Below are 13,589 nucleotides of genomic sequence, written 5' to 3' on the forward strand. Positions count from 1 at the left end.
TCCCTCACTGTGTCAGGAGCCGAGTGCTGCATGGAATGCTACAGTGCAGCACCCGGCTCCTGTCACTGAGGGGGAGCCTGCACCCTGGTGTCACCCATGTTGTGACTCCACTAACAACATGTGACACTGAAGAAAGTGGAGTCAACCTAGAATGCACCTGTCACTCCAATTCATCCCAGAGGTTCTCAATAGGGTTAAAATCTGGATTCTGAGCTGGCCAGTCCATCCGGGTTACCGAATTTTCCGTATACCAGTCCAGTGTCGCACTGGAAACATGACAGGTGGCATTGCCGTCCTAATAAAAACATTTGTTGTCTCCATAGAACTGCAAGCACATGGGCCTCCCCACCAAGCATTTTGCTTGCGAGGGGGTGTCCAATCACTTCTGTCTACAGAGTGTATTATGGATGAGTTTAAAAGTTATAATGAAATAGAACATAGACGTGATCAGTGTTTATCATCATTTACTAATGGTGAAGATAGAAGAGAACCATCTTCCAGCACTGAACCAGACATAAATAAACTGTTGTATCATTGGGAAGACCTCCTCAGAGAAGAAATGAGGAACTGGTGGGACAGTGGGCTTCATTCAGAGCCACTCGTAAGCGGCCGCTCGTTCGTTCCGAGCGATGTTCGCACATCTGCGCATGCGTACGGATTGTAATACGCATGCACGAACCAGTCAGTGCGGCCAAAAATCGTGTGCTCGCTAAATAGCTAATGCCTGCTATTTTCAGTGACAGGAGGAGGCGTATGTGGGTGGTAACAGGGGAAGGTGCTTGAAAATGGGGAGTGGAGATCAGAACGCAGGCGTGCCTAAAGGTCAAAACTGGCGTTTTAAGGGTGTGCATAATTAATACAGCAGCATCATCGACCACATTATTTGCTAATTTTATAGTCAGAACTGCTCGCAAGATTGCGGTAGGAAAAACCAACCACAAGAATAGCAAGCAGTTCAGACGCCGTTCGATGTACTCGATTAATCTAATAAATAGCGGACATGACGTATGATGCGAGCGGCCAGGGGGCGTTTTTATCAAAATTACGGCCGAAAGTTTTGTTCACTCGTTCAGACATAGAGGCGTCAACAGACCGCAAAGAGCGAACGGTTAATTTGAATAGCCAACCCCTTTTTCTGAACGAGCAAGCACAAATAGCGTCCAGATCTGAATCAGACCCAGTGTTTCTTTACAGAAATATATTGATGCTAAAATTATCCACAGAGCACTAAGGATATTTAAACAACTGTCAATTAATGATACTAACCCAGGACCAGGACTCCAAAAAATAAGTGGGCTGAAGTGCTGGACAATAGTTCTCTCTCACTTATGAAACTTTTGGTTCATTATAGAGATCACAAGGGAGCAAAAACCACAGAGACAATTGACAAAGTGAAAGATGACCTTATTAAATATAAAGATCATTTTACATTCAGCGAGCGAGATGAGCAGATTAATAAAAGAGTACAAAGATTTGAGTAAGAACTGATCTCCACCAAGCTAAGCAAATGGAATAGAGCAAAAAGAAAAAGGGTGATTCTGCACAGAGCTAAGGGGTAATCAGCATAATTATAAACCAACCATCTCACAATCACAGAAAATATCCGTATTACATATATGTTGGTGGTGCACCCAAAGCCCAATGTATACATACAAGGAAAATGGAGAGAAAAGTAGGGCTATGGTCTGGGGCACTCTTCAATTTATAATTAGTATAATTAATGTTACCCATTCTACAAGCTGCATAGTCTAATGGAGCGTACACACGGTCAGATTTGTCAGACTTGTCAGATTTGTCAGATGAACGACTGAACGATTGAACGATTTGAACGATTTGAATGATTTTACCAAAGTTTTGAACGATTTGAACGATTGAACGATTTTTGACTGCATTAAATTGAATGGAATCGTCCAAGTCTGACTGCAAACCCATCAGATGTCAGATATCGTTATCTGACAAACGGGAACGCGCATCGTTGATCGTCCATCGTTCAGGCATGTCAGATATGAACGATTTTCCTTCAGATATGAACGACTGAACGATTTTTAAATCGTTATCGTTCATATCTGAAGGAAAAATCTGATCGTGTGTATGCACCATTACTAGTGCTTTGCAATCACTCAGATCAGCTGTTTGGATTTTAAAAAGTATGTTACCCATTCTACAAGCTGCATAGTCTAACTAGTGCTTTGCAATCACTCAGATCAGCTGTTTGGATTTTAAAAAGTATGTTACCCATTCCCATCTAGCAAGCAACATATTGCTCTTACATTTCTGCATAATGGAATTTATTTCTGTTAGAAAAGATTTAGATGTAATGACTTGATTGTATTTTGTATTACCTGGGTGATGGATGTTGTTCAGTGATGCCTAGTTTATGGTAGGATACTGCTTGTGTTTACACAAACCCAGTGCCAAATTTCTTCATTGATTAGTTTGCATTTGTGGTCAGCTGTAGCATGTCTCAATCAGACTTTCTTTAAGTTTAGAATCAGTATAGAGGCAGCCGTGGATGTCGATGGCAGCCGTGTATTATAAGCACTAAGTGTGTTATAACACAAAGTGTAATTATATAACAGTTAAAAAAAACAGTTGAACAAACATCTACGACAAGGTAATTACAATGTCATTCCTTACCAGTAGTTTGTGTGTTGTACATTATTGAATGTATTGCAAAAATGTATCAGAAACTTCTATTAATGATCTCACTCCATGGAATCATCTCTAATACTACTCCATCCTTTACTCTCCCTGCAGCTCATCCGTTTGTAAATATTGCTGCCTCAGTACTTTCCTCTTCTCTTACAAACACATATGAGCTTTTAACTTATCTAAACACATTGACAATAACATCCACAACCTCTCGCCATAACAAACATTCTGTCAAATCCCACAAATATATTTATATCTCGCTCCTGTTGCTTCTATTAGCTGGTGACATATCTCCAAATCCAGGCCCAACCCATATGCCACACCCACAACGAACTATAAATCCAGCTAACCTCATAAATATTGCATGCCTCCCTTCACCATCCAAGTCACTAAAATGTGCATTATGGAATGCACGCTCTGTCTGCAACAAACTAACATCCATCCATGACCTCTTTATTTCAACCAACCTCAACCTTCTGGCAATAACAGAAACATGGCTAACACAATCAGACACTGTCTCCCCTGCTGCACTTTCACATGGTTACTTACACTTCTCACACACCTCCAGGCCTGGCAATTGTAAAGGAGGTGGGGTAGGAATATTACTCTCCCAATCTTTCACATTCACAGTTCTCCCACAGGTACCTTCACTCACATTTACATCATTTGAAGTACATTCTATCAGGACTTTCACCCCTTTCTCTCTGCGAGTTGCTGTTATCTATCGCCTGCCTGGGCCACCGCACCAATTTCTGGAACATTTTTCAGCCTGGCTCCCACACTTCCTATCCTCAGACATCTCCACCATCATTATGGGTGATTTCAATATCCCCATTGACAGTCCACAATCTCCTCATGCCTCCAAACTATTCTCTCTAACCTCCTCTCTTGGCCTCTCCCAATGGACTGACTCCTCTACTCATAAGGAGGGCCACTGCCTTGATCTTGTATTTACCAGACTATGCTCAGTTTCTGATTTCACTAATGCTCCTTTCCCTCTCTCAGATCACAATCTTATCACCTGCACACTTTCCTCCATTACATCAACCTCAATGTCAGTGAAATCAACCAAACCTCCTAAAACCCGCAGAAATATTAATGTGATTAACTTTCAACAACTATCTACCTCTCTACAACAACAACTCTCACCAATTTCTGCACTCACTTCTCCTGAGACTGCTGCATCACAGCTAAACCAGATTTTAGTAAAAGCCCTCGATGAAGTAGCTCCAGCTACCCATCACACTCCGCGTAGACTCAGACGTCAACCGTGGCATTCTAACTTAACAAGGCATCTACAAAAACTCTCACGTAAAGTAGAACGTCAGTGGCGAAAGTCTCGCACTCCAAGTGACTTCCTCACATATAAGTCTATCTACAACTCTTATCGTACTGCTCTGGACACTGCCAAGCAAATATATTTCCAATCTCTTATCTCTGCTCAAGCCTCTAACCCCAAGCGACTTTTTAATACATTTAAACTGCTTCTTACCCCTCCCTCACCCAAGCCACCTGCTACTATCTGTGCACAAGACCTTGCTTCCTATTTCAAGGACAAGATTGATAATATCCGAAATTAAATGTTATTCTCTTCCTCAGCTAGTGACCTACTCAATTCCCTACCTGAACCCTCTGGCACATTCTCTTCATTTGACCCCACAAATGAAGATGAAGTATCTACACTCTTCTCATCCTCCTACTCTATTACCTCTCCTCTAGATCCTATACCCTCACAAATTAGTAAAGCTCTGTCTCCTGTGCTCATCCCAACCCTAACTAAAATCTGTAATCTCTCTCTTTCTACTGGCATCTTTCCATCACTGTTCAAGCATGCAGTGATTACTCCCATTCTGAAAAAACAAAATTCTGACCCTAACACTCTCTCTAATTACCGTCCTATCTCCCAGCTCCCATGCCCCTCCAAGCTACTGGAGAGACTTGTCTACACCCGCCTCACACACTTTCTTAACACCCACAACTTATTGGACCCACTTCAGTCTGGCTTCCGTTCCCAGCACTCCACAGAGACAGCACTGACTAAGGTAGTAAATGATTTGGTCACTGCCAAGGCTAAAGGCCATTACTCACTTCTAATTCTTCTAGATCTCTCTGCTGCTTTTGACGCTGTTGACCACTCTCTTCTCGTACAAACATTACAATCCCTAGGTCTTAAGGACACAGCCCTTTCTTGGTTCTCTTCCTACCTATCTGATCGCTCTTTTTCTGTTCATTTTTCTGATTCTGCCTCCTCTTCGCTACCTCTATCAGTTGGAGTACCGCAAGGCTCTGTCTTAGGTCCTTTGCTATTCTCAATCTATACCACCTCTCTTGGCAAACTAATCCGCTCTTTTGGATTTCAGTACCATCTGTATGCGGATGATACTCAAATCTACCTATCCTCTCCAGATTTATCACCATCTGTATTGGTCCGTGTCACTGAATGTATTTCTGCCATTTCATCTTGGATGTCATCTCGCTACCTGAAACTTAATATTTCTAAAACAGAATTAATTATATTTCCACCGGCCAATAACAGTTACCAATCTGATCTCTTTATCACTGTTGATAACTCAACAATCCACCCCACCCCACAAGCTCGCTGCCTTGGTGTCATCCTTGATTCTGAATTGTCCTTTGTTCCCCACATTCAATCTGTCTCAAAATCATGTTACATACATCTAAAAAACATATACAAAATTCGACCATATCTCACAAAAGACACTGCAAAAACTCTAATCCATGCACTCATTATTTCCCGCATTGACTATTGCAATAGTCTCCTTACTGGTCTTCCCAAAAACAGGCTATCGCCATTACAATCCATTATGAATGCAGCTGTGAGGCTTATCTTCCTTGCCAAACGTTCATCGTCTGCTGCCCCGCTCTGTCAGTCCCTCCATTGGTTGCCGGTTTTCTACCGTATTCAATACAAAATACTGTTACTTACACATAAGGCCATTAACCGAATTACACCAACATACATCTCTTCACTCATCTCAAAATATCTCCCAACCCGACCTCTCCGCTCAGCACAAGAACTGCGTCTCTCATCCCCACGCATTACTTGCTCCCATTTACGGTTACAGGACTTTCTTCGGGCTGCACCCACTCTATGGAATGCCTTACCACACACAATAAGACTTACCTCTACTCTTCAATCCTTCAAGCGTTCCCTGAAAACTCACCTCTTCAGACAAGCTTATCAGATTCCAGAACCGACCACATAACCTTCATAGCTTCCATGTCTTATCACATCCCCTCTCACAGTCCACACATAACCTCACATATTGTCTTTCTTTCACATACTCCTGACATTTTGCCGACATTCCTGTGTGACTGGATCATGCAGCCCACCAAGAAACTCTGCATTCTGGCCAGACCAAATTGCAATATATATAGCACCTATCCTTGTGTATCAATGCCTGTTTCCCTATAGATTGTAAGCTTGCAAGCAGGGCCCTCTTACCTCTATGTCTGTCTGTTATTACCCTGTTTTGTTCTATCAATGTTTCCAATTGTAAAGCGCAACGGAATATGCTGCGCTATATAAGAAACTGTTAATAAAATAAATAAATAAATAAAAAAATAAATAATTAAAACATAGCTTTTAATAGTATCAATAAAAATATAAAGTACCGAAAACAATGTTTTATGTAAACTTAAAATTAGATGGTATCCATCATGTGTATTAAAAATATCAAATGCAGAGACTTCTGAAGGCGAAATATATTAATATGTGCACAGTCCCATATTGGGTATATTGAATAAGTAATACAATTCACTAGATTAAAAATATATTGTCTGACCAAGTGGAAAGGACAATCCCAATTTTATATTTTTCTACAGCACCTGGTCTTCCCTGGAAGTCACCTTCCAAGTACTGATCAGGCCAATTACAATTTAGCTTCCAAGATCAGACGAGATTGGGCAATCAAGTAATGTATGGCTGTAGATAATATGGGAAAAATTACACACTTCTGAATCAGAACAATATATATATGTAAGACTAGTTATATTAAAAAGTCCATTTGTTGGAGAATAATCATAATCAAAATAAAGAATGCACAAGCAGACTCTATTTATATCTTAAATCTGCATAATATGTCACATAGTGTTAATATATGCTAATATAGCCTATTAGTTTCACAACAAGGCAAGCATATATTTAACATATATGAATGAAGAGCCACATAGAAAAATGCTTCAAATGATAAATAAACTTCAAAGATTGTATTACTATATTTCATCAGCTAGGAGCACAACCGTGTGTTAAATTAAATGTTTCAAAATTAGACAATATTAATTATTTAGTCCAGATCACACCACATGTATAAAGCAAGATCAATGTCAAAGACAGAGTATGTACATTAGGTCTCTATGTATATATACCCCAGCATGCCCATGTAAAGAATATGGTGAGCACAACAGCGCTACTATGTCACACATAAACCAATGCAATCAGCTGAACCATACAATAGAGAGACCCTGCTGTGTAGTGGTGCGCATACAATACTGCTCCTGCTATCAGATTCCAAAGAGAGTCCAACCCACGTGTTGGCTGGATGTCTGTGCAAAAATAAAGTATGGAAGGACGAGCGTTTCGCCCGACTGAGGGCTTGTTCACCTCATCCATCTAATTTTAAGTTTACAAAAACATTTTTTTCGGTACTTTATATTTTTATTGATACTATTAAAAGCTATGTTTTAATTATACTAATAATAAATTGAAGAGTGCCCCAGACCATAGCCCTACTTTTCTCTCCATTTTCCTTGAAATGGAATAGAGATCAGGAGAATTATAGGACCGATACGATTAGAACTTATGATAAAGAGAGGAACGAACAAACCATGGGATTTCGTGACACAAGATCTAGAGCACCTACATATGATACACCAGATACAGTACAAATAATAAACTTGATTCCCTTCCAAGACATAGAAAATTTACACCTAGACCAATTAGGTATAGAAGCGAGCAAAATTCCTTTAGAGGACAAATAAGATATTTGGGGAGATTTAATAAGCCACAACCACAAATCAGGAATGATGGGTATTCAGAATCCCCTAAGGATTTTATCAGATGCAAGCAATTTCATCATCAGAATCCATACGAAACCCTTACAAACCATACACCAAAGAGACACAGAGAAAGAGGGGATGAAGAGGAAGAGGCAAGGTATCCAAGGAAAGCCAGATCCAGCTAGATTCCCAGGGAATCCATAACCTCACTTCTCATATCCTTACTAGTGATTATTTCACCCAATGGTAGCATGTATTCTGCAAAAAGCATGGGGGATAGTTAAGAACCATGTGGGACACCGCATAGAAGTGGCACTGGTGATGAAGAGTTTACTCCAGAAGAAACTCTCTGTGACATGCCGGTCAGAAATGATTTGAACCAGTTAAGGACTGTGCCATCCAGTCCACAGAGATTTTTCAGGCGCTCGGTTAGAATCCCGTGGTCCACAGTATCAAATGCTGCTGAAAGATCCAGAAGGATTAAGATTGAACAATCACCTCTGTCTCTTGCCATCAGAAGATCATTAAGCACACATACCAGGGCTGTATCACTGCTATGTCTTCTCCTGAATCCTGACTGGAATGGATCATAAATATCATGGGTAGACAGGCGGGTTTCCAGTTGCATTGCCACCACTTTCTCAATGACCTTTCCTAGAAAAGGAAGGTTTGATACTGGTCTATAGTTGGTCATGTAGTCGGGATCTAAATTAGGTTTTTTAAGAAGTGGTCTAACAATTGCTTCCTTTAGTGGTTCTGGAAAAATGCCTGTTTGCAAAGACACCGCATAGAAGTGGCACTGGTGATGAAGAGTTTATTCCAGAAGAAACTCTCTGTGACATGCCGGTCAGAAATGATTTGAACCAGTTAAGGACTGTGCCATCCAGTCCACAGAGATTTTTCAGGCGCTCGGTTAGAATCCCGTGGTCCACAGTATCAAATGCTGCTGAAAGATCCAGAAGGATTAAGAGTGAACAATCACCTCTGTCTCTTGCCATCAGAAGATCATTAAGCACACATACCAGGGCTGTATCACTGCTATGTCTTCTCCTGAATCCTGACTGGAATGGATCATAAATATCATGGGTAGACAGGCAGGTTTCCAGTTGCATTGCCACCACTTTCTCAATGACCTTTCCTAGAAAAGGAAGGTTTGATACTGGTCTATAGTTGGTCATGTAGTCGGGATCTAAATTAGGTTTTTTAAGAAGTGGCCTAACAATTGCTTCCTTTAGTGGTTCTGGAAAAATGCCTGTTTGCAAAGAGCATTGAACTATTTTTGCAATTACAGGGCCAATCATGTCCATACACCCTAAGAAAAACTTAGTTGAGGCAGGGTCCAGATCACAGGTGGTGGGCCGCAACATTCTGATAATTTTGGCAATGTCTTTTACATCCATTATGTCAAAGCTGTTCCAGGGAGACAGGTGGCTTACCTTTGCAGGCTTGGTAGTTTTGTAATCATTTGATGGCACTGTGGGGATTCCAGCCGGGATGGAGGATACTTTATCTGCAAAGAATTTTGCAAACTCATTGCATCTGGACTGGGAGAGGGTTTCATCAAGCTGCAGGCATGCTGGTTTGCAAAGCATCTCCACTGTACGGAAAAGCTGAGCTGGCCTATTGTTTGCTGCCTTGATCTCATTTGAAAGGAACTCTGTTTTCTTATGGGTGATTGTTGATTGATATTCTCTAATCTGTTTGATCAGTGTTAACTTATCCTTTAGCAGGTTAGTCTTCCTCCATCGTCTTTCAAGTCTACACCCCCTTTTCTTGAGTTCATTAACACTATTGTCAAACCAAAGGGCTTGACGGTGTGGTATGAGGGGTCGTATACGCACAGGGGCGATAATATCCATTGCAGCTGTCACATCTCTGTTATAGTAATGGACTAGAGAAAAAGGATCTTCACAGGCCCCCATTACCGCAGAAAGATCCAGGTTTGCTGCAAGAGCCTGGAGGGGTCATGTCTCTCCTTGGACGATACCTTGTCAACTCCATGGGTAAAGTTCTATTTTGAGGGGTTGCAACTGAGAAGCGAATTGAGTGGTGGTCTGACCACGTGACTGGGTTTATATTCAGGTCAGAGACTTCTAATCCAATCTGGAAGACAAGATCAAGAGTGTGACCACTTATATGAGTAGCTGAAGGAATAACTTGTGTGAGGCCCAGAGCATTCATTGTGCACAGGAGATCTTGGCCAAGGTGAGAGAGCTCATCATCAACCCATGCATTGAAATCCCCAAGGATCAGCCATCAGCTCCAGAACTAGTCCAGCAACAATATCTACAAATTCTTGTAGAAATATCTTTCCATCTCCAGGGGGGCGGTAAATGAGAAGTACTCTGAATCCTAAGTCTGTAGAACTTCGAGCAGCAATGCACTCAAATGAGTGAGTAATTTCCATTGGGTGGACCCTAAGTTTAAGTTCTTTTTTAAAGCAGATTGCCGCTCCCCCTCCCCTGCGGTTAAGTCTTGGGTTGTGAATGACATAGTAATTTGTTGGAACTGCAGCTTCCAAAATAGGAGCTGCAGTTATGTCTAGCCAAGTCTCTGTAATACAGGCAAGTTCTGAAGATTCAATAAGGTCGGCAATTGTAGCAGTCTTGTTTCTTATAGATCTGGCATTACAAAGGACGGACCTGATTGGGCATCAGTGGCGGGCTGGGCCGGGGGGCAGGGTGCCATGTGCCCCCCGGGCTGCAGCGTCATGCGGGCCGCGGGCAGTCTGTGTCACTGTGACACAGACTGCCCGCGTGTGTAGCGCTGACCGGACGGAGTTCGGTCAGCGCTACACAGCACAAACACACAGCCGCCGGAGCTGGCAGCTGTGTATTTGCTGTAATCAGCAGCCACTGAGAGTCTGTCAGACTCTCATCGGCTGCTGCTGCTCCCACTGCGTGAGCCATCTTCCGGCTCCCGCAGTGGGTAATGGGAGAGACATCATGAGTAATGACATCTCTCCCATGCAAAGCGGCCGGAGGAGCTGTTAGCGGCGGGACCAGGAGCGGGAGTTTCAGGTAAGTGATTTTTTTATTTTTTTTTATTTAGTCTCTCTCTACTGGGGGGGGACTACTGGGGGCACTACCAGGGGGGGTTACTATGGGGGCACTACCAGGGGGGGATTACTACTGGGGGCACTACAAGGGGGGGACTACTACTACTGGGGGAACTACAAGGTGGGACTATTACTACTGGGGGCACTACAAGGGGGGCTACTACTGGGGGCACTACAAAGGGGGGGGACTACTACTACCACTGGGGGCACTACAAAGGGGGGGACTACTACTACTGGGGGCACTACAAAGGGGGGGACTACTACTACTGGGGGCACTACAAGGGGGGACTACTACTGGGGGCACTACAAGGGGGGGACTACTACTACTGGGGGCACTACAAGGGGGGGACTACTACTACTGGGGGCACTACAAGGGGTGGCTACTACTGGGCACTACAAAGGGGTACTACTATTACTGGGGGCACTACAAGGGGAGGGGACTACTACTAGGGGCACTGCATAGGGGGGAGGGAACTACTACTAGGGGCACTACATAGGGGGAGGGGACTACCACTGGGGGCACTGCATCGAGGGACCACTGCTGGGGGCTCTATATAAAGGGCAATACTGGGGGCACTGCATAGGGGAGAGACTACAACTGGGGCCACTATTTAAGTGGCACTGCATAAGAGTTACCACTATTGGGGGCACTGCATGGGGGGTGGACTGCTACTGGGGGCACTATATAAGGGGCACTGCATAGGGGGTACCACTATTGGGGGCACTATATAAGGGGCTTACTACTGGGGGCACAAGGGGCACTGCATAGGGGGGGATCACTACTGGGGGCACTACTGGAGGCCTGCATAAGGGTGTTCTCTCCTGTGGCACACGGGGGCACTGCATATGGGCACTATGACAGGGGGCTGCCCCTAATCTTTATTTTTACCTTACATTAATCCCATATGGACCCGCCTCCTCACTGAAACACTTGAGGGGGGGCGCCATAGCACGCACATTCTTTGGGCACACTGGCTACACGCTACTCCTCTGCCAGGGCCGCCTGCATGCATTTGCCCCCCAGGCTACAAGTTGCCAGCCAGCCCCTGTTGGGCATACCAGAGGGCCTGTAGTTTTCTTTATATTGAGTGTGGGGGCTCTGGGGATGTCAGTCACAGAGCGAGAGTTTACAGGTCTGTTCTTCCAAGCACAGGGCCGTTTGATAGGTACCACTTCTATTTGTCTCCTATATGAAACTGGTGAGCCTGATGGCAAGGAACTTACATGGTTACAGCTGATAAGAGACTTTCGTCCTCGCTTCCCATGACTGCCCCGATGAATTTTTTTGAAAATGCCAAGGGATATAAGAATGGTAGCCTGTGCTGGATCAATAGGAACTGCTGCTCATGGTGGGCGGAGCGAAAGCATAAAGCTGGAGGTGTAACTATACATTGGGTCATCGATGAGAGAGCATGAATTGCATTTGATGATGAGAGAAGATCAAGCAGTTTTTATTTTTCTGTTTTCTCAACTCTGTGTGTGATCCAGAAGTTATAATGGGAGTCATGAGCAGTCTAATTTAATTTGGCTATTTCTATGTCCAGTTGCTTCTCTCTTGTACAAAAGGTATTTAATCACACTTAAAAATTATTCCAGGGCAAAGCAGGCTTGTGGAAAGGTGTTAGAAGCCATTCCTATTGTATAGGTGTGAAAATCCCAGTGTGAGACTCCCTGAAGTAGATATTCTGTGCAAAGGTAAAGATAACATGTCTCCAGGGAAGAAAAAAAAAAAAAGAAATGGGATCCTGTGTTTTAAAATGACCAGACCTCCAGATTTCAGAGACTGGGTATACTGTATTTTAGATTATTAATGCAAGAAATCACTTATTTGCTGAGAAGAGAACAGAGGTGAATGATGTCTTAGGGGGGAGCTGGAGCCAAAGATAATTTGTGTTCCACAGTACCTTGCTCTGGGGTGTCCACTGCAGAGGTAATGCCAGTCTGAGTTCTAGTGGAGAAGGTAGAGGTTTCAATCCAATCCAATGTGAATCTCAGTGCAGGAATGCAATCGGTTGATTTTGGAGAGATGTCCATGTAGTGCAGTACAAGTTAAAGGTAAGTCCTTGGATATTTCATGTGCTTCTGATGTCACTTTTGTAGAATTGAAGCTGTTTTATGGAGATGTTCCGGAGCATGTAAAAGGTGATATTTTGCCTGTTAAAAAAAACTAGACAGAGAGCACCCTGGTAACAATACTAATCCTACTGTCCTACATGAAACAGATCAAGAGGCTTTACAAACTTTAGAACAACTTCTGGAAGAAAATTCTACAACAGAGATTAGACTTTTTGATATGGATGCACATGTAACTAATATAGGCTGCCCTAAATTAAAAAAAAATAAAATAAATAAAAATGTTCCCCTTGGAACAGAAAAGCCCTGCAATAACATGTATATTCTAATAACATACCCTCCAACTCTACCGATTTAGCCGGTACAGTACCGTTTTCTAATGGTCTGTACCGGCAAACAGGGGCTGTACCATTTGTACCGAGTTCCTGATTCTTTAGCAGCGCTGCTGGGACACAGGACTCCCGCAGCGCTGCTGAGTGACAGGCGGCTCTGCTCCTCTCCCCATGGCTCTCTGCAATGCAATTGCAGTCTGTACTGATCCTGCCATAATCACCCCAGCGCCGCTGTACCTCCGGACCCCAGGTACAGTACCCTTGGACATGCCCCCTTTATCCTTTGCCACACCCCCTTTATCCTTTGCCACGCCCCTGTACCGGATTCTATACGAGAAATGTTGGAGGGTATGTAATAAACCCCTACATGAGTTTAGGACCTTGTGTCAGGGATCAAACAGAAATAAAAAAGAGGTCATCAGTTTACTGTACAATCTACAAATTATTTTTAAATC

At 43.2% G+C, this 13,589-nt stretch overlaps 1 protein-coding gene and 1 pseudogene across 1 annotated transcript in view; one reads left to right on the plus strand and one right to left on the minus strand.

The window, feature by feature from the left end:
* The first annotated feature begins 2,198 nt into the window (after window positions 1–2,198).
* LOC148507490 (P2Y purinoceptor 6-like) overlaps window positions 2,199–13,589 on the plus strand; it is a 41,795-nt gene continuing 30,404 nt past the window's right edge. The window contains exon 1 of the mRNA XM_088446059.1: window positions 2,199–2,226. The gene's annotated coding sequence lies outside the window, so the exon portion shown is untranslated. The remainder of the gene's footprint in view (window positions 2,227–13,589) is intronic.
* LOC148507491 (5S ribosomal RNA) lies at window positions 6,490–6,606 on the minus strand (annotated as a pseudogene).

Source organism: Taudactylus pleione, unplaced genomic scaffold, assembly GCF_031769625.1.
Source record: "Taudactylus pleione unplaced genomic scaffold, aTauple2 ptg000393l, whole genome shotgun sequence".
NCBI lineage: Eukaryota > Metazoa > Chordata > Amphibia > Anura > Myobatrachidae > Taudactylus > Taudactylus pleione.